The sequence below is a fragment of the Nicotiana sylvestris genome, chromosome 4, assembly GCF_000393655.2.
Source record: "Nicotiana sylvestris chromosome 4, ASM39365v2, whole genome shotgun sequence".
NCBI classification, from domain to species: Eukaryota; Viridiplantae; Streptophyta; class Magnoliopsida; order Solanales; family Solanaceae; genus Nicotiana; species Nicotiana sylvestris.
In genome coordinates, this window is record NC_091060.1 from 5,223,144 (window position 1) to 5,248,765 (window position 25,622).

The following is a 25,622-nucleotide window of genomic DNA, read 5'->3' on the forward strand; positions in this document are numbered from 1 at the left end:
TAAAAGCTAAATAAATCAAGTCGGGATCGTATTCGGGGGTCGCAAAGCAAGCCCGGATAGCAAAACAAATGAAAAAACGAAGCAGCGCAAAATTTTGCACTGCCGCGCCGCGGGGGGCGGCACGGCAGTACAAAATTTTGCGCTTGAATTGTTTTGCTCCGTTAAATTGTATTCTGCCTCTGTCCAATCCATGTACGCATCGCCCCGGACGCTGCGTGGAGCGTCGTGGGTGTGAAAAAATCACAAAATTATTCTATTTCGGACTAAAAAGGGCATACTTGTCAAAACCCCTTGGGAGACGACTTTAAGAGGCAAAAAGCAGTGCCATTATTGGAGAGACCTATTTTTTAGAGAGGGAGAAGAAGAAGGAGATTCATCTTGAAGAAGAGAATCAAGGAGGAGCATCAACTTGGAGCAAGGATTGAAAGAGTTTTTCTAAACCTTCTCCTAGTATTTACTTATATTATGTTTAAGTTTTTTATTGTTGATGTTTATATAATTATGAGTAGCTAAAAATCCAAATATTCTGGGATTATGGGTGTTAGATGATTATGTTTGTTGAAACTTAAATTGTTGATCTTGAATTTATCGTTAAGAGTTGTTTATTTGATTCTGCTATTAATTATTTTACTGCGTAGCTAACAGTGAAATACTATTTACGAATCTTGAGTTAAATTTGAAAAAGGAAATTCTTGATTGCATATAGAATCAAATAGAGCAAGATAGGGATCCTGGGCATCGGGTGAAAGATTCGCGATTAAGATAGAACTATACTTAATTGCCTTGTTTGGTTGAGAAATAGGATTTGTAAATGCATTTGAGTTAATATTAATACCATAGAAATATAGGTATTAATTTAACTTGAATAGGCGCATAGGAAATCGATAGATTCTTATGAGTATTATTAACCCTATAATCAATAACCCAGATAATTCAATAAATCATTTTAAGCTAAAAGTGTAACATGATCTCTAGCAAACCCATAACCCTGGAATATCTCTCCTATTAATTGTTGAAAGAAAACTTCATAAGTGGCGTAGTAACTTTGCGTAGTATTATTGTTAAATTACTAGTTAAATTGTAAATTGGTTATTTATGTATTTTGTAATGAATTAGCTTGAATCGATAATTGTTTGAGTTTGCATCAGTTGATAAGTTAATCACAAGTCCTCGTGGGAACGATACTCTACTTATTACTATATTACTGGAAGATCGCGTACACTTGCGTGAGTGTTTTGGTCGCAACACAAAGTAGAGTCAATGTGCCCCAGGGTGAACCCACGGTCACTCAGTTGCACAAGAAGTTACATGATCGTGGGCAGGCTATAGCTTAGTTGACAACTACAATGAACCAACTAGCAAATGCACAGTTGCAACAAGTTCAAAATCCTCGCCAAGTTAATGCTATGGAGGGTGTCAACATGCTAGTTAACAAAAGAAGACAAACAGGTCAACAGAACGAAGGGAATTCGGAGCAATTTGAGAATGATTGTGGTGGATTCCAAGATGATAGTTATGATGGGTAGAATAAAGAGGTGCAATACGTGAACAATTATCAAGGCCAAAGGGGCAATTCTTCCAACCAACAACAATAAAGACCCCAAGGCAATTGGGAAAATCAACAACAACAAGGCAATGGTAATTGGGGGAACAACAACCAAAACTCCAATTGAGGCAATCAGAACAATAATCAAAACAATCAGGGTAATTGGAATGGTAACAACAACAACTGGGGTGGTAACAACAATCAAGATGGGTGGAACAATGGCAATCAAGGAAACTAGGGGCATGCCTTTCAAAGGCCCCCAATGTACCAACAACCAAACAATCCGCCCCCATTTCCATCCCAAGGTCCTAGTTCTTCTAACTCTGATATGGGGAGAATTGAAATGATGTTTGAACAGATGATGAAAAAGAGTGTGGATTCTAATGCTCAGTTGTCTTCCCACAATACTTCGATTAGAAATTTGGAGGTGCAATTAGGCCAAATCTCACAGTCCTTGAATACTCGCCCTAAAGGGGCTCTACCAAGTGATACTGTAGTAAACCCAAAGGGTGGGAACAATCATGTTATGGCGGTAACTACAAGGAGTGGACGAGGAGGTGATGTGAATGCCTCCAAACAAAAGCAAACTTTGGGTGATGAAATTGAGTTGCAAGAAGATGAAGTTCCTTTGGTGGTTGAAAATGTGATTGACGAGAATGTGAATGAAGAAGTGAGGATTGATATTCAAGATGCCGAGGTGGAAACTCAAAATGACGTGAACCCGTCTAGGGAATACGTAATAGACATGCCGTAGTCGGTTGTGCCTAAAGCTAAGGTTCTTTTTGCCAAGGCCACCTCCACCTTATCCTCAAAGGCTTACAAAGCAGAAAAATGAGAATCAGTTTAAAAAGTTCATTGATATAATGAAGAGCTTATCCATTGATGTGCCTTTGGTGGAGGCTCTTGAACAAATGTCGGGCTATGCTAAATTCATGAAGGACTTGGTGACAAAGAAACTATCTATGGATTGTGAAACTATAAAGATGACCCACCAAGTTAGCGCAATAGTGCATTCAATGGCCCCTGATTCACTGCTTATTTTGGAATTTTATCATGTTAAAGACTTAAATGCTTATTACTTAATTGCTTAAAAATGATTTGGGAATGTGTCGGCCCTTGTCTTCGCGAAAGGTGTCATCACGACCGGATCCGGGTTTAGGGTCGTGACAACTATGGGGAATTGTAGAGCAGGTGGAGGAAATAAGGAAGTTGTTACTGGAGTGTAACACTATCATAACGCATATATATCGCAAAGGCAACAAATTGGCTGATCACTTAGCTAATTATGCTCTTGATGTAGGTCTTATAGAGTGTGATTCTTTTGCACAGTTGGACAGTACAGGGAAAGGAATTGTGAATAAAGATAAACTTCAATGTCCATACTTAAGGATAAGAGTTGCAAGAGATTGAAAGGGGAGGAGAAGGTGAAAGAATCGATGGGGAGATAACCATACATACCTGCTTTGTTCAAATCCTTAGGGAGGAGAACATGGTAGGTCTTGTTTATATTAACATTGTGTTCTTTTTTGCAGGGAAAGCTAATGTATCCATACCTTACCATTTGATACAATTTCATTGGATGGGATTAGCACTTGATACTCACTCCTAGAACGAGTATCGATAGTAGGCATATGCACGGAACCATGGAGTAAATCAAAAATACTTAGGACTATTTGTGCTCTCAATCTCGGAGGGCATATGCTCAAAATACACAATCATGTCCAAACCATTATTTTTCTGCCACTTTTCTATAAAGAAAAGAGGAACTCACATTTACTACATCTCAGAGGAAAGCCACTGCGCAGTTCTTTGGCCACGCTACTGACTTTGGGAGCTACATTTGGAGGGCTCTCAGAAAGGCATACGCACTATATTATATATGTATAGTTTTCCAGGATGTGATTCATGGGAATGATACATTGATATTATACTGGATATTGCTACATTCTAGGAAGGTACACTACATTATCATAAAGGAAACTCATTGTGCTATAGACCTAGACAACTCGAAGTTTCAAATGTCGGAGGTGATTCGTAGGATATTTACCAAAAATGGGGAGTTAACAAAAGACATAAAAGGATGCAATAGAATCTCAAGACGAGATTCAACAAATCAACAAGGAATCACACAAAACAATGCACGAATATCGTGTGAACTGAAGGATGTATTGTTTTCATTTGGTTTAATGCTTAAAGTTTGTGCTACGCTTTCAAGCCAAATTATGAAGATGTCAACAAATTATTCAAAGAGCTACAAGGATCTGCCCAGCTCTTGCTAGAAGACGAATCAAATTTGGAGACAGTTGGCGCTCATGCGATTGATATCCATATAGCTAGTTTGTATTCTGTTTCGTTTATACTGTTAGAGGTTACAAGTTTCTACATTTCTTAGTTCAAATTGCAAGACCAATTTTGGGTATCACTCACTCAAAATTGGTAACAGGAGATATGTAACCACCAAGATAGGTGCTTTACTTTTCCTTGTCAAAAAATGACAGTCAAGCTATAGTAACTTACATATGTGCTCTTCGATTTCTGGTCCACAAACTCTTTGTTCGCCTTGACATGTGTCTTCTTCAGAAGCTCATACGGATGAGCTGGCCTTCCTAGTTCTTTAGCCTAAAATTGAAAATCACATTCACTGTATTAATACATAATCACTAGCTTTGGATATATTATAACTTGGCTAAAGAAAAATGAATATACCAGTAGTCTTGCATGTTCTCGGTGAGTTCTGGAGCCTCCTGTATGGCGTGAGAGACCAGACCCTTCACCACCTTTCTCACTTAGTCGATTCCTTGAGCACTGCGCGGACTTGGCTTTAAAAGCCTCAGTCTCCCAGTGAGGCTTCCAGCTCTCCCAAATAGATATTGGAATATGTTTGCGCTTCTTCTCACAAAGTCTTGCTTCAAATAACATACGCTTGTATAGTTTTTCACATTTGCTCATAAACTTATCCTTTATGGCACTACCAAATCTAGTGTCCCATTGAAATCATTTCTATTCGAGAAGATCAAATGAAAAATAACACAAGATACTGATAACAACAACAACTTACCCAGTGTAGTAAACCCTCAGCTCAAGAAAGATAAAGGGAACTCCAAATATTATCGATCTTATTTTAAAAAAAAAAAGAATAGCTCCAAATATCTAAAAGGAATGAGAAGGATCTTCTAGCTTAGCTAAAGAAATTTTTTTACTGATCTAAAAACCAAGTTAGTAACAGAGATCATCAACCAAATACTAACAAAGAAGTGTGATCCCTCAAGACAACAAAAACCTTTGCCAGACACGATTATTATCAACATATAGGACCAAAAGTTTATGCTTATTCCATCATTACTATTGTGGTCATTATAAATTTTCCCTAGCTCTTCTCGGACACTAGCGTAGCAGAACAGAGCAGTCCTAGAATTGCTTTGTCAAAGTACTTGATAAATGACGATGCTTGAATCAAAACCTATGCAACTCAACATATGTATATTCTAGAAGTTGAAGGAAATATGAGATCTTAAAATAATTCATGCAGTAGTTACTTCATGATATTTGTACATTTGGCATAAATGGAAACTAACTAGTACAATATTAAGGTATTAAGTTTTCTATTTCTCATCCTTTTATCTTGCATTACTGACGTGTAGGTATTTATAGCAGCATAAAAACACTAAAACTAAGAAGTCTTGGACGTTATAAAAGCTGTTATATATAAGGATTATGATTGTTTTCACTAATTATGCAACAAAAATAAGACATTGCAACGAGAGGAATTCAAGTATCGTGAAATTATGATAAATGTATCACATATATACTCGACAGAATGATATTATGAAGAAAAAAACACCAATATGACGAAACTAGAAGGACTTAACCATGATTACAAGGTTTCTCAAAGATGTAAGAGATGAATAACAGTCTACTTCAGATAAAATTAATAGCAGTAGATGAAATAATTAGAAGCGCATTCACGATATCATGATTTTTCCTACATTTTAGGTTGGACTACTGAAATTATCTGTTAGAAACTAACAAAGTAAAGAACTGCATTCTCCCTAGCCAGCTAAAGCATACTTCTAATGCATTTGTTTATTAGTTCATCATAATCATCCCATATCTCCTATACATCTCAACATTGAAGATTACTAACCAGATTTTGTTTGGCTACCCACCCTAGTATTAATCAAATCAGAAGCCTCGAACCAATATTTTTTGGAATGCGCACAGAACAGATAAAACAAAAGATTGATACAACAGAAATTTTAAATATACAAAGTCCATTATTAAAATAATAATTAGTACTATAATTTTACCTTAAACTCTTCCCAATAGAAATCTTTTGTATCTGGTGTAACAGACTTCCAATTATGTCCTTCATGATCCAGTTTCTCCTTGAAGATTTTTGTGATAGACTGAGCAACTTGATTGCCTGACTCCAGACTTGAGTAAATAAGAAACGAATTATTTTATTACTCCATTCCATTTAAAGCTTTCATATTCTTTCAAGAAGCATTTGAAAAATAACGTGAATTATTTAGACGGTGCTTAATAATCATCAAGAGGGACATTCTTCTGTCCATCTTCTTACGAGAACAACCAATTTATATTTTTTTTGTATGAAGTGTAAGTAATATCTTTATTTTACACAATTCCTGCAGTAAATGAGTTGTTACCTCCTAACTAGAGTTAATATGAAGGAATTAAGATTTTGATATGCAACGTAGACCACATTAATGCACTCAGATATGCATATCACATAAATTCTTCCAACAGTTTTCCTAATAAGACCAAGTCTTACTTCATATAAAATAAAATAGAAAAGATTTCCTCTATAAGATGATTCCATGAGTATATTTATCTAGAGTCATTGTCTAGTCATATTGAAAAAGATAAGAACTTTCCTGCTTTCTCTAGTTTTTGGATATGAGCACCCTGCTATTAGAGTAGAAAATCAATGACATATTCATTTGAAGTTTTTGTCCTACGTACCATATAAAAAAGATAAAAAAAAGATTTCGCTAACTGAAATACTATAACAAATTGTGCCTCAACATGTCTGTCCCAATAGTCTAAATATGTATCTATCTTTATAGATGCTAAACAATCAGGCATGACTTCACAAAGATGCACGATACACATCAGATAAGCACGAAACATAAATAAATAAAAAAACATAAATAGATGACACTTGTACTCTTACACTCCAAGGGCGATTGTAATTAGGATACGGTTACCACCAATTGCGTTTGACGAACTTGTTGATCGGATTTCATCTCCAGGTGTACCAAGATCAGAAGATGAAGATGGTAAGGATCTGTTTATAGTTGCATCCAAATGTGACGTTTCTATAACTTGAGGGTCAGGTGATAATGGTGACTGATTAGATGTAGGACTCAACATCTGAGGAGATCTAAGTGAGTTTGTATTCCTGTTTTCAACATATCTACGTGCTTCACCTCCCGTAGGTGCCATATCTGCAATTCCAAAGTCATATGTAGATGACCAATTAAAATAATTAATGAATTATGATCAAATCTAATTGGATACAGTGATAAGTAGTTAATTGATATAGTATTCCAAGAGTAATTAACTAATACATTACTCCAAGAACAGATGCTTTGAAAAAAATAAGCATACAAGTATTAATATAGACATGACAGATTAAAAAGTCAAACATATGAAGAGGAACAAATTTACTTTATAAGTATTTCTTACTGCACTTGCAAAATACAACTACTACTCCTCACAAAATGAGGGTGATGGTCACCGGTCAAACAAGCCAGCGAAAGAACTATTAAATACAAATACCAAAGTTAAAAAAAAACAAGAACCCATAAAATCTGAAATCCAGGAACTTTTTTCTCAAGAAATATAAAATCAAATAGTAATAAAAATAAATTATATATTATGTTTCACTCATTCAGACTCTATAGTTGAAGAGATTGAAGCACTTTAACTCTATTCACTGTCATTTTCATCATATGGCTCTTCATCCTCATCTTTCCAATTCAACATGAAGTTCTACTTCATCATCTAAATTATCATCCCCGTCTCTTATGTTTATGAATTCACCATTTGGATCATTCAGGAGAACAATTTCATTGTCAGGTACCACACTAAATGTTAAACTATCTTCCTCAGATTGGAATGACTCAACACCATCTGCCGGAGTTGACTATTGTAAGCACGTAATTTTTGATCCGCACGATTTTTAAGAGTTATTTTAGTATTCGTAGTATTTTTATTATCTATTTGATTTTATAAAATTTTAATATTTTATCTTCAATTTTATTTTTTAGACACAAAAATAAAAATACAAAAATAGTTCATTATATATTTTCTTATTTCTTTTACTTAAATCCATTAGTATTTTATAGTAATATTTTGATTTTTACTATGATTTCAATTTATTTCTTTTTCTCTACCCTTACTTAAAAATACAAAAAATATTTTCATATTATTATATAGCTTACCTTAATTAATTGGAATTGATTTATATTTAATAGTATTTTGAATTGTTTTAAAGAAAAGGGTTAAGTCACTTAGTTGTTGGACTTTAAGAATTGAAATTCAAAATTTGGAGCCCAATTTCAAATTTCCTAAATCCAAGCCCAATCCCATAACCCTAAGCCCCTTCTCCCTACCTAAAGGTAAATACACACTCACAATAAAAGAAGGGGGAGTCAGCCGCACCACAAAAGAAGAAGAAAAAAGGGGGGGAAACTCCTAACCTAGAAAATCGGCAGACCCTCAAGCAAAATGAGAGCAGCCGCCACCCTCAACAAACTCCAGCAGCAGCCGTCCCCACCTTTTGGCTTAGCCCTCGTCTTTTCCCTCTATTCATTTTCCCTTTTGGATTCTTTTGCAAATTCCTTAATCCACCTGACATATAGTAGTCCCAAGAATTGTTTGTAGAATTTTTCCTAATTGTTTGTAGAATTTTTCCTTCTTTACCCATTTGGTTTGGAGTCGAGTATTCTGGATTTCACATTCTAGCTGCCTGGGGTTTCTTTCGATTTTTCTCCTGGGCTTATAACACAGAAACGCAAGCCACATCTCTGAAACGACAAATATGCAGCGTTTTTGGGTGGAGAGAGCAGTCGAGGTTTTCGATCGATTTTCCGACGAGGTTCGTTGAGGTTTCCGGCGAGGTGGACGCCGTCCATTCCAGCTCATTTCCGGATTTTATTTGGTACTTCGAACTGTTTCCTTGCTTTCAATAAGTAAGCTCTTCATCTTTGCCTTCTTTATTTTCCAGTTTATCTCTGCCCCTTTTTGTTGAATAGTATTTGACATGAATATATGGAATCTTGTTGTCTTTCAAATCCTGTATATTCGTTTTCCTTTGTGTGGCAATCTTTATCATTCTATGTATTTAATTTAATTAATGTGGATTATAAGATTTGGTTTGCAAAGTGATAATAACCCTTTAGGAAAAGGTTGAATGATATGGTGGTATTTCTCATTTTTTGGTGTGTTCTTTTGTTGGTATGCATTTTGCACACATCCCACCCGTCATTCTTATCACGCCTTAAGCTAGGATAAGCTGTATAATACACTTGAGCCGCTTGCATTGCCAAAACAAATGGTTCATACATTTTAATTTCTTTTCATGGTTGATATCCACAAGTTTATATTGTGGGTGAATCTTCATTACTGCCTTTGGTGTGGGATCAAACCACTCGTACTTGAGTAAAACAATTCTCTTTATATACTAACTACCCTTGTACTCCAATTCAAGGATATTAGTTATCACACCATAGTAGTCACTATCATTTGCACTATATATTAGTTTCTTTTATGCATACACCGTTGTTGTTAGATGCTCTATAAGAACTGCGGGTTCTAGTGTGAAATTTAAAGTCGTTGACAATATAACCAGTCCATGGTTGTGCAGTTTGACACGGACCTTCTGCAATGGCCTTGATGAACTGATTATCTATGTGGACTCGTGCCTATAAAAGAAAAATAATTAGAGTTTCTTATAAGCGAGGTAAGTATAAGTGGGAGGATATTGTACAAGTACTCACATATCTTTTAAACTATGATGCAGAATCTTCATCAAGTTTCTTATCCACTTCCTTCTCCATAATATGCGGGAAATTTTGATGAAGGGAGTCAATAAAAATCCTTTGAATCACATCGAAGAAAATTACTATATTAAGTGTTTTGATGAATTTGCTAATCTATAAATGAAAATAAAAGATTGAAGTCTTACTCAATATATGGGTGTACTTGTGCGCAATTTAATAAAATATAAATATGAGCTGCATCAAGTTCTTCTTCAGTCATATATCTTGGTTTACATATCCCAAATGCTTTACCTGGATAGATAAATATAGAATGATTACCATCGTGTTCATCCGTTTCACTTATACCACCATCATCATTTCGTGGAACTTTTCTATGCCTTATGTAAACATGAGGCTCGAAGTAGTGTGAACAAAAACTTATGCCTTATTTCGAACATTATTTTTCAATTTCTGAAGGTTTTTTGAAATAACGTATAAGCTCAAATTGTGAGTCATTCATGATGAAAATGAAGTGCTTGAATTAGTATCAATGAAATTTTACCTCTTAAATGGGTACATCCATCGTACGCAAGATGCACGGTGAGATGTTCCATTGAATCAAAGAAGTTGGGAGGGAATAAACGCTCCAATTTACAAACTATTTCAGGTATTTCTTGTTCAATCTGACCGTATCCTCTTCCCGAATTGCTGTAGAAGTGAGATCCCTAAAGAAAAGGCTCATCTCAGCAAGTGGTTCGCAAACTTTTTGTGGTAATAGCTCTCGAAACACAATAGGGACCAATCTTTGCATGAGTACATGACAATCGTGGCTTTTCATACCAAACAATTTATGTTTTTTCATATCCACACACCTTCCCATTTTTGAGACATATCCATCTGGAAATTTGAGATTCTCCACCCATTCACACAACACTTTTTTTTGACTTCTTGTCTAGTGTGTAACTAATTTTTAGATATTCGTCACCAACAACATGTAATTTAGGGCGTCGACAGAACTCTTTCAAGTCTTCCCTAGACTCGGGATTATCTTTGGTTTTACCATCTTCATCCAGCACCGTGTTGAACACATTCTCGAAAAAGTTTTTCTCGATGTGCATAACATCTAGATTGTGTCGAATGAGATTTGTACTCCAATATGGCAAATCCCAAAATATGCTTCTTTTCTTCCAACCAGAAAACTTACTAATTTTATCATTAACAATATCAACCCCAAGCTGTGTTACCTTTTTCAACCCCAATTCATTTATCTCCTTCAATATATCATCATCTGATCGTATCGGGGGAGGATGTGTTGTGACCGCTTTATTCTTTCTAACTGAATTTCTATTAGTTCTGTATGAATGATCCAGTGGTAGGAACTTACGATGATTGTCAAACCAGGACTGTTTGCCACCTTTTGTCAAAGTAAAAACATCTAAATTCTCCATACAATATGGACATGCTAGCCTACCTGCAGTACCCCATCCAGACAACATCGAATGTGCATGAAAATCATTAATTGTCCACGTCAAAGCAGCTCACATGTTAAAATTTTGCTTCTTTGAGATATCATATGTGTCCACACCTATACTCCACAGTTTTTTTAGTTCTGCAATCAAAGATTGCAAGAAAACATCAAGTTTTTGCTTAGGGTTCTTCGGCCCAGGAACTATAACTGACAAAAACAAATAGGACTTTCGTACTCATCCAAGACGACAAGTTGTATGGTGTCACAACTAATGGCCAACATGAATACTGTTGACCTGTTTGTCCAAATGGTTGAAAACCATTTGTGCATAGTATGACATTACGACTTTCAGCTGCAAAAGGTGGATACATCTTATCAAATTGTTTCCATGCGGGTGCATCTGAATAGTGACGCATCAAACCTTCCTCAACTTCATGTTCGATATGCCATCGCATATGTGCAACAGTCATGTCGGAAGCATATAAGTGTTGCAACCGTGGAGTAAGGAAGTAGTACCTCTGTTTGAGTGGTACAAGATTTCTCTTTGAATTAGATATTTGCCTAGTAGGCTTGTACCTGGAATGACAACAAAACTTGTAATGGCTAAGTTTAGTGTCTTCTCCCCAATAAATCATACAGACATTAATACAACTGCGAATTTTTCTACTGGCATGTTCATTCCCTGCATTAACTTCTTAGTTTCATAGAAATTTTTTGGCATTAGGTTATCATGAGGAATCATCTCATTCACATATTGACAAATGTCATCAAAATATCTATCAAATAGATGGTGTTCAGACTTGATATGCATTAAACGTGCAACATCTGACAATTGAGAATGTGTTTCACATCCAGGCCACACCTCTTGATTTGCAGAATCAATCATATCATAAAATTTTTGTGCATCGGGATTCGGTAATTCGTCCATATATCGAATAAGGGGCCAACGACGTCAAGGACCATTCTATGGTATGAAGCAGGTGATCCAAGCTCATCAATTACACCCACATTTACTGATCCCAATTTTGCATCTCTTCATGTTGATCTATATTTCTCGTAACCTCATTTTCTCCGTGCAAGTACCATATATGATATCCAAGTACAAAGCCATTGCGCAATAAATGTTCGTGGACCGTAAAAACATCTTCAAAATTTCTATTTTGACATTTTTTTTTGTTACATGGGCACCTTAGTCTCTCACCATCCCTCCCTTCCCAATGATTCTTTGCAAACTCAATAAATTTCTCAACACACCTTACGAATTTTGGATTATACAAACCTCTCGTTAACCTTTTGTATATCCACTCACGATTTGAAGTCATTTTTCTGGCACACTTTCTTTTCTGATAATGTAAAAAGATTACAGTAGCATTTATTGATATCTAAAAATCTTTGGATAGTAAAAAATGAGTACTAATAATCAAATTAGGCTTCGAATCCCAATTATAATGAGCACACGCTTTCAAATCATTACCTAAAAAATGGCACAATAAATGTTCACAGAGAGATTGGAAGAGATAGCTACATACCAATAGCAAAGGACAAATGTTTAAAAAAGCGATCGCTTCGTCGTTTTAAGCGAGAAGCATTGCGAAGCGACAATGCATCATTTTTCTGAAGTTGAGGCGAGGCGATTTTCAAAAGTGATTGCTTCAACACTTGAATCGAGAAGCGACGCAAAAGCAAGAAGCGAAAAAACGATCACTTTAGTCAAAAGGGGTCAATTTCTTTTTTTAGAAAAAGATTGGGTCTTTTTCTTATTATACAAAACATAGACCCCAAAGTGAATATATTTCATTATCTTCTTCCATTCCATCTAGCATCGTTGCTGCTAGGGTTCCAGAAGTCTGTCCAGGTAATTTCTTCTTTTTTCTTCTTATTTTCTTCCTTCTTTCTTCTTCTTCCCGTTGTGTCCACTACTAGGGTTCCAGTAGCCCTTCTTTTCCCCTTTTATTTTTCTTATTTAGCCTTTATTTATTAATTTTTGTATATTTTAGTTTATAAACTTAATTATTATATTTTTGAATTGTTGCTGCTTTGCTGATTTTAGTATATTAAATTTGATTATTATTATTATTATTATTTTCCGTTTTTTCCTTTTATTTTGAAATTTTATTGATTTTAGTTATTAAATTTAATTTAATTAAGGTGTTGCTCATTTCAGTTTTATATATATATATATATGTTATATTTTCAGTTTATTTCTTTATATTTGTTTTTCTTATATCTTAATAGGGATATATATTTATTTTTTTGATTATTTATGTTGTCTCTTTGTAAGGTTTACTTTTGTTTTTTTAAGAATTGTGCTCAACTTCAATGATCTAATATCTGTATAACCAAACAAATATAGCATATCAACATATCTACAATATACTTGAAAAATTAGATCGATAAAAAATACTTACCATTTAGCCGAATGGATTGTGAATTGAGAAACATCCAAACGATAGCTTGTGAGAGACTGGTATACTTTATTTTTCTTCTTTTTATATAATTTTTCTTCTTTTCTTTGTCTCTTTGGAAACTTTCCAATTTATATCGCTTTCTCCATTTTTCTTTTTGAGTATTTCGTAATTTCACTTTTGATTCTTAAACTATGTTAATACTAACTAATCACATGACTTATACATGTATCTTTAGTTATTAAATTATCATACAAAATAATAAACTTTAATTGCACCAAACTATTTGTACAAAATAATAAAATTTTAATTGCACTCATGTTTGAATTACAAAATATAAACTAAGTGCAAAAATAATTTAGATCTAATTATTTAATATTCGAATATGTAATGAAATTATTACTAATACTAGAATGTATAATTAATATTTTAAAAGGTGTAGGCATGAGGCAAAGCATTTTATCTAAACACACGTGAGACGGAAGCCTCAGGACGTGAAACATAAGTCCCATGGATAATTAATTTTTAATATTTTAAAAAGTAATATCATAAACATACAAATAAATAAACAATAAAATTACATTAAAACATTAAAAATCATAAAATAAATTAGTATATGTATATTTGCAAAATACTTTTTCTCTTATATGAAAAAGTAAATAACATAAAGATACATTACACCTATAATATAACTATGATGGTAATCCTCAGGGGTTGGCCTGGTGGCAATTGACTTGAACCTTGAGGTTTGCTCCCTTTCAAGGTCTCAAGTTCGAAACCCACTGGGTGCAAACAATTTCTGAGGGCCATCGGACTGGGTAAAACCTTAATTAACCGTGGTGCACTTACGGGAAACTCCTTGCCTAGGGCCTGTGCACCCCTGAGATTAGTCGGGGCTCTTAGAGACTCGGACACCCGGTGCAAATAGAAATAAATATATAACTATGATGGTACATAATTAGAGTTGTAAATGATACTCTATTACCTAATAATTCAAAAATAAAAAATAGAAATAATATAAAGTTATTGTTTGAACATTTTAAACTATGAAACAAATTACAAATACTCGTTATTATATAATTAGAACATCTTTTGAAATAAAATCACCATAGCAATATCTAAACAGTGTGATACCAAAAAAACTAAAATTAGAGACTAATTTGAAAAAACTATAAAAAGATTGACGAAGATATGCATAAGAAGGAAACTACAAGCTAAGGAGGACAAAGCTCTTGGCTCCAATTATTATTTTATTGTGTTTGTGTCTCTATCTCGTTCTTATCGTAGGCCGTGATGGTGCTCAACGTTGTCGTTAGACAAACCAACCATAAATTATCACCACAATTGATAGCCCATAACATTTTAAAACTCAAATAATAAAAATGATTAAACGGTAGTAACTTATGGGATCTTGATCGATAAAATACTATAACATCTTCATCAAGCTATGGAATATAAACAAAACATAAAATGAAATAATGTATAGCAATTACAACCATGAGCATCTGGTAAAATCATCAACCCTCGGTGTCGCAAGTGCACGAGCATCTAATAGAATGTACAAAACTACTACAACTAGGGGTGGGCAATCGAGACATTCGGATTGGATATGAAAATTTCAGTTTGGATATGTGGTTGTCGGATTAAAGAAATTAAATACAATCCAAATAAGTTCGGATTGGATCGGATTTTTTAAGTTCGATTTTGGATTAATCAGTTTGGATATTTTGGATTTTCGGTTTTGAGCTTATAAGTTGAGATGTTTCTTCCCTTTACAAGAATAAATATACAAATGAAGTACTTATGTTAAATTGTCTGAAAAGTTCCTCATTCTCACCGCAACCATCCAAATGAAGTATTCAAGTAATGAAATTATTATCAAGGAAATGCAATAGAGACATTAACACGACCTAAAAGTAGCAATAGTAAATCCGTATCTAAATATATAGTATTCTGACAGTAACTTAGTAGGGCATTGAACTTGTTATTATTAGAATATGGATAATGGATTAATAAAGTATAAGAATTTTGGATATCCAAAATTCGAAGTACCAAATCCAATATCCAATTCGAAATCCAAAAATTTTAAAAATTAAATCCAAAATCTATTCCGTTATTCGAAAATTCAAACCAAAAATCCAAAAAATTCGAATTTCGGTTTGAGCTTCGGGTTTGCCCAAACTATGCCCACCCCTAACTACAACTACTGTTTGGAATGAAAGTAGAATACAATTAATTTAGGGAAAGGAGACTCCGAGTGATGCGGTTGAAGCTTGGAAAGCAACTCACTACTAAGTCTCCAGCTGATACGACTATGCGCCTAAGTGAGCACCCGATGCACCCCCCTCAGTACCTGTACAATTAGTGCAGAAGTGTAGTATGAGTCGTAAATAAATTAGCCTCGGTGGTTTAACAAACTAATCTTCTCAAAACAAATCATGATAGAGTTATTGATGAGATATTGTATTTCCTAAACGTGACAGTTTTGGGTATGATAAAGATCGGGAACATAAACATAAATCTAAGTCGTTGAAATAAATTTTTTATTAAAAACTTACTCTAGTTGTTTTTTCCTCTTAGGCATTCTCTCATGCACCAAACTATAACCAAGAGATTTGAGAAGGTGAGATTTATATGTGAGTAATACAGTTTTCGAGTTTATATTATCGAGTCGATAATATTGCTTGTTGGGCTTTTGTATGTAGGCTAATTGTTGGTGGAAGTATAAGATCCTTTCACGTTATTTGTTAGAGAAAATATTTAATTTGATTAACGGTTGGAAAAAGAGCTAAAGGTTAAAACAATATAGGTACTTTGGAGTAGCAAAGAACTGAGGAAAAAAATGTGAATGAGATAAGAAAAAATTAGAGCTTGATATATAGGAAGTTGAAGGATCAGATGAATATGACCTATTAATCATTCAACCGATTAAAGCTCTTTCTCAGGCATCGAAGAAGATGCATATTTGGATCTAACTAATTAGATGGTTCGGAAGAATCCTGAACTGGTTTTGATGGGTTCTTGTGTTTTATTCAAATAAATTAAAATATTAATCCTTACAAATTAGAATAAACTATATTATATTTGGGTTATAAGTAAAATACTAAATGAAAAAACCCAAGTAAGATGTCGTCATAGTAAAATAATGTATAAAGAAAGAAAAAGAGAGATAGAGTAACACTGAGTATACTTTGAATTAACTTAAAAAAATAAAGTAAAAATAATATTCAAAAATATAATTGATAATTTCAAATAATAAATGAATTCGGAGCAATCGAAAAAGTCTAAAAGAGGTAAATTTTTTGGTGCATACATTGAGATAATATGATATTTAATTTATGATTTTGTTAAAATATATGATTTAAAGTACCCAAACAATTCAGATCGATCATACTTTCATATAATTAATATTCTTTAATAATGTACGAGCATCGTGGTTACTAATACTACTATATTAGTGAAAGTTGCCCAAGTGCCTATTAGTCGGAAGTCTATAACCAAATATTTGGATATTTATATCTGAAAAATATAATTTTACGTGAATTTTTTATTAAAGATTGGAGTGTGACTCCAATTTATAAAAAGATGATTCTTATTCGTGCACAAACAATAATGAAGTGTGACTCATGATATATATTGATATATTTATATTTACTATAAATGCTAGATTCGTCAGAAAATATCAATTGATTATATATCTATCATTAAATTTATCAATCGTTTCAATGCTAGTTGGTAATTTACCAACTATTTCATCTCCATATTGATAAATTTTCCAACTATTTCAATATCAGTTGGTAATTTGCCAACGAAACTAGGCTTAGTAATTACTAACAAATTCCATATCGTAAGTAATATTAAAAATTAATTTTAATTTGCTGATAAATTACAAACCAAAATCTTGATCTATGGTGGTTGTGATTGTGATTTTGGAAGGTGATGATGGGTGGTGATAGTTTATAATGGTAGGAGGTGAGTGAATTTGTGGTTATGGTTGAAGATAATGGTGGTGGTAGGTGGCGGCGGCTATGGTTGAGAATGGTGATCATGGTGGTGGTAGGTTATAATGGTAGGCGGTGGCGGTAGTTAGTAATGAATGTGGATGATAGCATCTTAATGAAATTAAGTCTTTGCTATAGATCTTAATCATACTGACCTATTAAGTGATTGTGAAGTAAAAAAAAAATACACTTAATAATTAAGATTTAAATGATTAAGATTCAGACCTCCATTAAGTGCTAACAAATGAGGCCTAAGTCATCTTGGAAATTAACAAGTCCAAGCATATTGGACTTGGTAATTAGTGTTGGATATCTGATGAGTAATATATATTGAACTTATTAGATTGAGCATATGTGTAATGTGCTAATGTCTGATGGGTAGTCGGGTAGGGCTAAATATAAGATTACAAGATTCTCGCCATTTTCATCATTATTATCTTCCATGTAGCTTTTTTTAGTAAAATTATTTGTTTTCTCTCTGAGCAGGGGCTGGGTATGTTATGGTATGAGGCCCGACGCCTAATATTTTTGGGGCACTGGTGCTATTAGCTTTTGGTAAAGCTGACCGAGATATTTCTTTGAAAGCATTTCTTGTTGATCAACTTAGGAATAACATGGAGGAATCTGAGCTTGAACACCTTTCATAAGCAAATCCAAAAGCCAACTGGATAGTTTCCTAAGTTGCACGTATACTATTACGGAAATCTTTAAGTGAACCACTTCGTGAAGAGGATCACAAAAAAATAAGGATAGAAATACTACGAAGACTTAGTTGAAGATGCAGCTGGATTATAGACATTTTTCGCTGCATTCCTCTCAAATTAAGAGTGGGAGTGGCTTACAAAGATATGTACATTTGTAATGGTGGGAGGATTGCAATAGTCTTGTTAGGCTTCCCATTTTGTGAACGCAAGGAACTATCAGGGAACTCCCTTCGTTATGTCTTTAAGATTGTTAAAGCGGCAATATCAAAGATGCATTTGAATTACCAGTCTCTAATCATCAGTTGTTCAAGAATGACACTACCGATACTTAGATTCTTCCTCGCATTGCATACCTCAGGTACATTATAATGTAATACGTACCTAAACTTAACTCCCCATTGACTAGTTGGTACATATATAATAGTAGATCCTTAATTTTTGTATAATCATATGATATCCGACATCTATTGACTCAAACGTATGTGAATCATCCGTCTTATAGCATATAATTTTTTTGTGTGTTGATGGTTAGACAAGGTAGCCATACTGGAGGCGTTGCCCCTTCACGTTCAGAATCAATCGAGCAAGAAAACGTGTTGGGCAGACGACTTTTTGAGGTGGCAAAAGTGAGGGAAGTGAAACACTTGTTAAAGATGCTCCCGTTATGGTCAACATTTCTTGTTTACAGTCTTGTAGGGGCTACAGGGAGAACCTTCTTTTTTGAACAAACTAAATATATGGATGACTGTCGCGGAAATTGCTCATTAATAGTTTTTGTCATTGCCATGACATTCACACATATCCTGTATTCAGGATATGTCCGTTGCACCACAATGAAATTCATGTGCGGCATCCTTTGATCAACAGAGTTAGCCTTCGAATGTTTTGTTCCGTAATATGTTGTGTAACTGTTTGGAGAGTTGAAGATCACAAGCTTCATCATGTGGGGATACACCCCATTAGTATTTTCTGGCTAACTCTTTAATTCATCTTGATTGTGATTATGGAGGGATTGACTGCCATTGGACTCCAAGATTTCTTTGAATCTCAGGTTTCTGAGTCAATGAATCAGTATGGATCACAATTAAACGAACTCGTCTTAGGCATTAGCCAATTCTTAAATGTCATATGCATCATCATTTTCGAATCCTTATTTAAGGAAGACGTAGATAAGAGCCGTTTAGCCAAGTATTAGACAAGAATATGTCCTCCCATAATTCTTGAGCAATGTCCTCCAACACTTCGGTATCATGAGGCTCATGATTATCATACCAATTTCTGATCAGCAAACAACATAAGCAAAAATTGAGGGAGGTAGGAACTATTAACATTGCATAATACTTGTCTAAAAAACCCTTATCTACGTCTTCCTTAAACAAGGATCTGAAAATGAGTAAGACGAGTTTTCGTTTAATTGTGGTCCATACTGATTCATTGACTCAGAAACCTGAGATTCAAAGAAATCTTGGAGTCTTGTGGCAGCCAATCCCTCTATAACCTTAATCAAGATGAATTGAGGAGTTAGCCAGAAAATAGTAATGGGGTGTATCCCCACATGATGAAGCTTGTGAACTTCAAGCAGTTACACAACATATTACGGAACAAAACATTTCAAGGCTAACTCTGTTGAGCAAAAGACGCCGCACATGACTTTTATTGTGGTGCAACGAACATATCCTGGATACAGTGAATGCCATGGCAATGACAAAAACTATAAGTGAGGAATTTCCGAGACAGTCATCCATGTATTTAGCTTGTTCAAAAAATACTACAAGAAATGTTGACCACAAACGGGAGCATGTTTCACTTTTGCTACCTCAAAAAGCCATCTGCCCACCATGTTTTCTTGCTCGGTTGATTCTGAACGGGAAGGGGACGACTCCTCCAATATGGCTGCCTTGTCCAACCATCTGCATAAAAAAATATGTTATAAGATGGATGATTCACATACGTTTGAGTCAGTGCATGTCGGATATCATATGGTTATACAAAAATTAAGGACGTACTATTGTATCTGTACCAACTAGTCAATGGGGAGTTAAGTTTAGGTATGTATTACATTATAATGTACCTAAGGAATGCAATGCGAGGAAGAATCTATGTATCGATAGTGTCATTCTTGAACAACTGATGATTAGAGACTGGGTAATTCAGATGCCTCTTTGATATTGCCGCTTTAACAATCTTAAAGACATAACGAAGAGAGCTCCCTGATAGTTCCTTGCGTTCATAAAATGGGAAGCCCCAACAAGAATATAACAATCCTCCCACCATTACAAATGTATATATCTTTGTAAGCCACTCCCACTCTTAATTTGAGATGAATTCAACGAAAAATATACCTATAATCCAGCTGCATCTCCAACTAAGTCTTCGTAGTATTTCTATCCTTATTTTTTTGTGGTTCACTTAAAGATTTCCGTAATAGTATACGTGCAACCTAGGAAACTATCCAGTTAGCTTTTGGATTTGCTTCTGAAAGGTGTTCGAGCTTAGATTCTTCCATGTTCTTCCGAAGTTGGTCAAGTGTATTTGATACTGGGACTTCCATTGTTAAACTTTTTCTTAAAATGGAGAGTTGCTGTTTATAAATGTATCCTGCCTCATCAAGGTTCACACACCTGGTAAGTTTTGATTTTTATTCAGTATCTCTTTTCTCCTGTGAACATACCTAAGTATTCACTTAAAAAAAACATTTTGTCAATTTGATCTTGGTGTGTTTTAAGTATTGATTGCATCAAAATGCTTGACAGATTTTATTCTTAAACATTTTTCATCTGCATGTGTTTGTGCTACATCGAGAAATTGAAAGAGAAAAGTAGGCGCAACTTTGTTGTACTAATTTGTGGCATATCTATTTTGATTTGCACATGCATGATTCTGTATATTTGATGAATACAAATATGATATTTAGGATAAAATATTTATTTTCTGTTGCACACTAATTCACGGTATGCACCCAACGTGTTTGATGATATGACTGCAACAATTTCATAGTAATTTTATTTTCTCTTTGACAAGAAAAAGGGGGTTTACCTGTATCTTATTCATGCATGTTTCATGATCAATGCAACTGATAAGAAAAAATTATCTTTGGATATGATTAACCAATTCCTAATGTGAAGTTCTGTCCAAATATCTTTAGTGTGTTTCATCTGGTGCTTGGATGATGATTTAATGTAGGTGTTGACTTTTTGGAGCTTCAAGCTTCTGAAATTGCAGCGGCAATGGCTTTGTCTGCCTCGGCCTTTCAAGAAAAAAGCAGGCAAAAGACATTGAAAAGCTAATACAGTTGCCTTACTTTCTTTTATATTAGAAGAGACTTGACAAGCTTGAGCAGCCTCTTTCATCAACGCGCCTGCTTGGCAGCCATGTGTTCTGCCCTCGCTCTGTCCTATGAAATATCCAACCTTTTCTAGACTTATCTATCCTTCCACTCTTCTCCGAAGCTTAGTAGGATAACTAGGGCAACAATCGTTTGGATTTCGGCCCGCCAATTTCATACGACGCCATATGTAGCTGTAGCAGTTTTCTCTTTTGGGCCCTAGCAGTGAACTGAAACGTCACTTTTCTTAGGCGAACTTGCTTCTCTCCATCTCTTTTCTCCGGTGAAATCTATTGCTAGGTACCCTTCTTTCTCTCTGACCTTGTTCCTCTTGATTTCTACCCTTGCACTTCAAAATTCATCCTTATGCTACCCTTGTAATCATTTGGAGGTCTCCATGTCCGTTAATCGATTTTGCAATCGCTATGGGGTTTTTTTGATTGAGTTTTTGTCTAGACAATTGAAGAACCAGTCCTCTAAACATACAAAACATTTTTCACTTTTCAATATTCAATCTAACACATAAAATGGATCACGGAGTAGAATCTAACCATGACATTGGAGAGAAAATTTTAGCTACTCTCTTTCTGTGATAATAGTGTGGTTGATTTTAGTTGTTCCGTGGTTAAGAGTGGTAACTCCAATTGAAAAAGGCCTAAATTTGTAGTTCTTATTCCTACTCGCTTTTTCTGATAATAGTTTAGCCAAGATTGGTGGTCTGCTGTTAGTATCATACCAGTGTCTCTGTTATTTTCAATTCAATATTCAGATAATTATTTATGATACGTCAAATGTGAACAGGGCCGCTGCATAATGCCTGATTAAATTTCTTCAAAAAGGTTATACCCCTTAACTGGTGTCTTTTGGACTAAATAAGAACAAGTTCTGCATTTCGTCTTCCTTTTCTTTTTTGTTTCCGTCCTCTCTTCCCCTGTTATACTTTATACCCCATTTTTGCTCTATACTTTTTTTAACTATTGCCCTTCACTTCAATGAAGCGTGCGTTTCGCTTTTGAAGCGAGGCGAGCCCCTGTCGCTTTTTTCTCTCAAAAACAGAGTTATACACATTATAGCACAACAGCCTCAATATGAAAGACTAGGTACTTTTGGTACTCCTATTATTTGGTTTACGATACTTAGATAAGCTTCTTGTGAAACTACAATTGTTTTTTCTTAGCATAATAAGGTGCACAGAGTGTGCTTACAAAAATAAAATAAAAAAGTACAATGAGTGCTAATGCAGATGTCCAGGTTCCAGTTGGAGATTTTGCTTACTGAAGGGTACATCACGATTTTGACTGGTTGGTTCTCTGGCAGTTTTTTGCGAGTATTTTCTACTTAGTGTTGTGGCGCTCAAACAGAAGGTTTTTGGTATTTGAAATGATTACCCGATAACAAAGAGACATATTATGCATCTTTTTACAGTCAGTTTCTTCTGCTGCTTTATTTCTTGACCTGTTGGAAAAGTGAACATTTGATTTTTTGTTTGAAGTCAATATCATAAGCCTGCTTCAGTTTTGGAATTCTCATTTGGATCTTTCCATGGAAGAAAACATATCTGTCCATTGGATATGTGAGAACCTGTTTGGTAAACTCTGTATGGAGTAATACTTTTTCAGATCTTTGGCCCATCCTAGACTACTAATGAAGGAACTACTAATATTCTTTTTGTGGGTGTAAAGTTATATTTAGCAAGAAATGGGGGACCTGTTTTTGGTTTTTAGACTAACTAGTAGCTTCTTAAATGTTAAGTTTTTTGAAATGCTAAGAAGATATTTAGTAACACCAGGTTAGACAGGACTCCTTAACCTACTAAATTTAAAATAGAAATTCAGGCCCTTTGTGGCATTTTCCTTTATCATTGATGGAGGAAGAGTGTGTCTATACCATTTAAGTTCCAAGTGGCAGGTAATCTTCTTTAGATAACCCGATGCACCAACCAAGATCATCTTGCCAAATTTCATGTAGTTACAGAGGTAATTTTGTACAATAATGGTCTTGTAAAGCTTATTTCAATGATAACAAAGTAAATTAGGCAAAAAGATCATCTTGCAAAAATGCTCAGCAATAACTGGATGGTACTTTTGCATCGATCATAACATCCTGCACATTACATAATGTCGTTGGTGTTGTAAACTTTATTTGATTAGCTGTTGTTTCTGAACAGGCGAACCTAAAAACATTGCATTTTTAAGTAGGCTTCAGATTCCTGGTTTTCCCAGCTATTTTACTGTTTTGCAGTTTTCCCGCTCTCAGTTGAAACGGTCTGTAGGGACAATGGCCCTCGTGATGAGATTTACAGCTTAATATGGAGTCATGATTTTTCGCGATGCGAGTAGTGTCAAATGACAGTCTGGTAATGGATAGTTCAGAAATAGAACTCGTCTCACATATTGCCATTGTCGAGGAATCTGAGGACACTTCACCTTCAACTGAAAGCTAGTTCGCCTTGTACCCTTAAAGTGTGATTTTATATTGAACAAGATCGTCATTTAAATTATCTCCTAATATTTAGAAGTTTTAAATTGAATAAAATTTTACTTATTAAAGGTTTCCTTATTTAAAGGGTTACATATAAGTCTAAAATTTAGGATATCAAACCAATTAAAATTTGACCTTGTATGGATCAAACAATTCATTTATAATAATTTGTTTTAACTTTTTTAGACCTACAAATGAGGAACGTGCATTTATAAATAAGGCATGTTAAGATTCCATTCAATCTACGGTTTCCTTTCAAATTAAATATTTAAACTATTCTATATACATTAAATTTATATAATTATTTTCTTAAAAAAAAACTTTTACCATTAAAGTATATTCCTTATTTTGACTATCTATAAAGTTAATCCATTATACAGATTTGGACGAGAAGTAAATGAATAAAAAAAGTAATTTAAAGACAAATATCACAATTACATATTATATTTTACCATCGTGCTTCTAATAAGCTATTAATAACTTGACAAACAATTCAATATGCTAATTCATTTCTAAAAAGAACATTAATGAATATTCACAATTTTGTCCTCACTAATACTAACTAATAAATAATAACTTTCATAAACTACAAAAAAATTGTCAAACGAAATAACATAAAAAAAATGAAATTTGAATTAAAATATAAATAATCAAATACTGAAGACGTGACAAAAATTAGAACTTTGGATGAAAGGTTTTATCACATTCACTTCCGCGACGCGATATTGTATTCTCAAATTTTGAAATGCGACTAATAAAGAAAGTTTTTTACTGCTCAAAGGATTATTAATGAATTTTTGATGATCTACTTACAAATCTAATTACAGACGATTGCAAAAAAACTTCGGGACGAGCTTATGCGCCAGGCGTTGGGGCATACCAGGCGTACGCATTAAGGTGGAAGGATCAAGATTTATTATTTTTAGAAACTTATATTTTTATTTTTATTTTGATACAAACATATTATTTAATTATATTTATACGTTCGTTTAAAATGTTCTATAATCATTGACATGGGTACACGCGCAAAGTGCGTATCATAAAACTAGTATATTACAAAAAAGTACAACATTGTTCATGTTGGGTCCGGCAAAGCCCGGGCTAACAATACTAGTGTGTGTGTGTGTGTATATATATATATGTGGGGGGGGGGGGGATTTTATTTATTTTTTTTACCAAGTGACACAAGATGCACGAGATATGCACGTACGGCGCACACAAAAGCTAGTTTTATTAAATATATTTGAGACCATTTATTAAGGTTTTACTTCATGCCACTAATTCCATTGCCACCCTGGTTACACTGTCATCTTCATTAATTAACTTGTACTGTTAAAATAGGGAACACAAAGGTGGAGAGAAGAGGAGGCATTGGTGATTAAATCAGTGAGGATGTATGTTAATTAACCAGGATTAAGTGTTAAATGTCTATGTACAATCTTTCACCAGAATTTTTTCCTTCTTAAGTAGATACTAAATCAAGTACTAAATAGTTGTTCGTATCTAAGAGTTAATGCATCTAATTTCCAATGCAGAATGTAGAGCAAGAAACACGCCGCGAACACAAACCAAGTATACACGCACAGCTGGAAAGCAATCATAGCACAACTCAACGATGTATCAACGAGCAAAAAGTTTAGGACTCCAAAATCATTGGTTGTATGAACCATCACCACATTACCAATC

General features: G+C 34.3%; 1 long non-coding RNA gene across 3 annotated transcripts; it reads left to right on the plus strand.

Annotated features, from left to right (window-relative positions):
- The first annotated feature begins 8,228 nt into the window (after positions 1-8,228).
- On the plus strand, positions 8,229-23,955 carry LOC104226859 (uncharacterized). Of its 3 annotated transcripts, none has more exons than XR_710949.2 (4): positions 8,229-8,763; positions 9,438-9,533; positions 17,913-20,754; positions 21,314-23,955. It is a non-coding gene; the product is annotated as an uncharacterized lncRNA (long non-coding RNA). The 3 variants fall into 3 exon arrangements; XR_710945.2 differs by lacking the exon at positions 9,438-9,533 and adding an exon at positions 11,876-12,000; XR_710948.2 differs by lacking the exon at positions 9,438-9,533.
- The last annotated feature ends 1,667 nt before the right edge of the window (positions 23,956-25,622 follow it).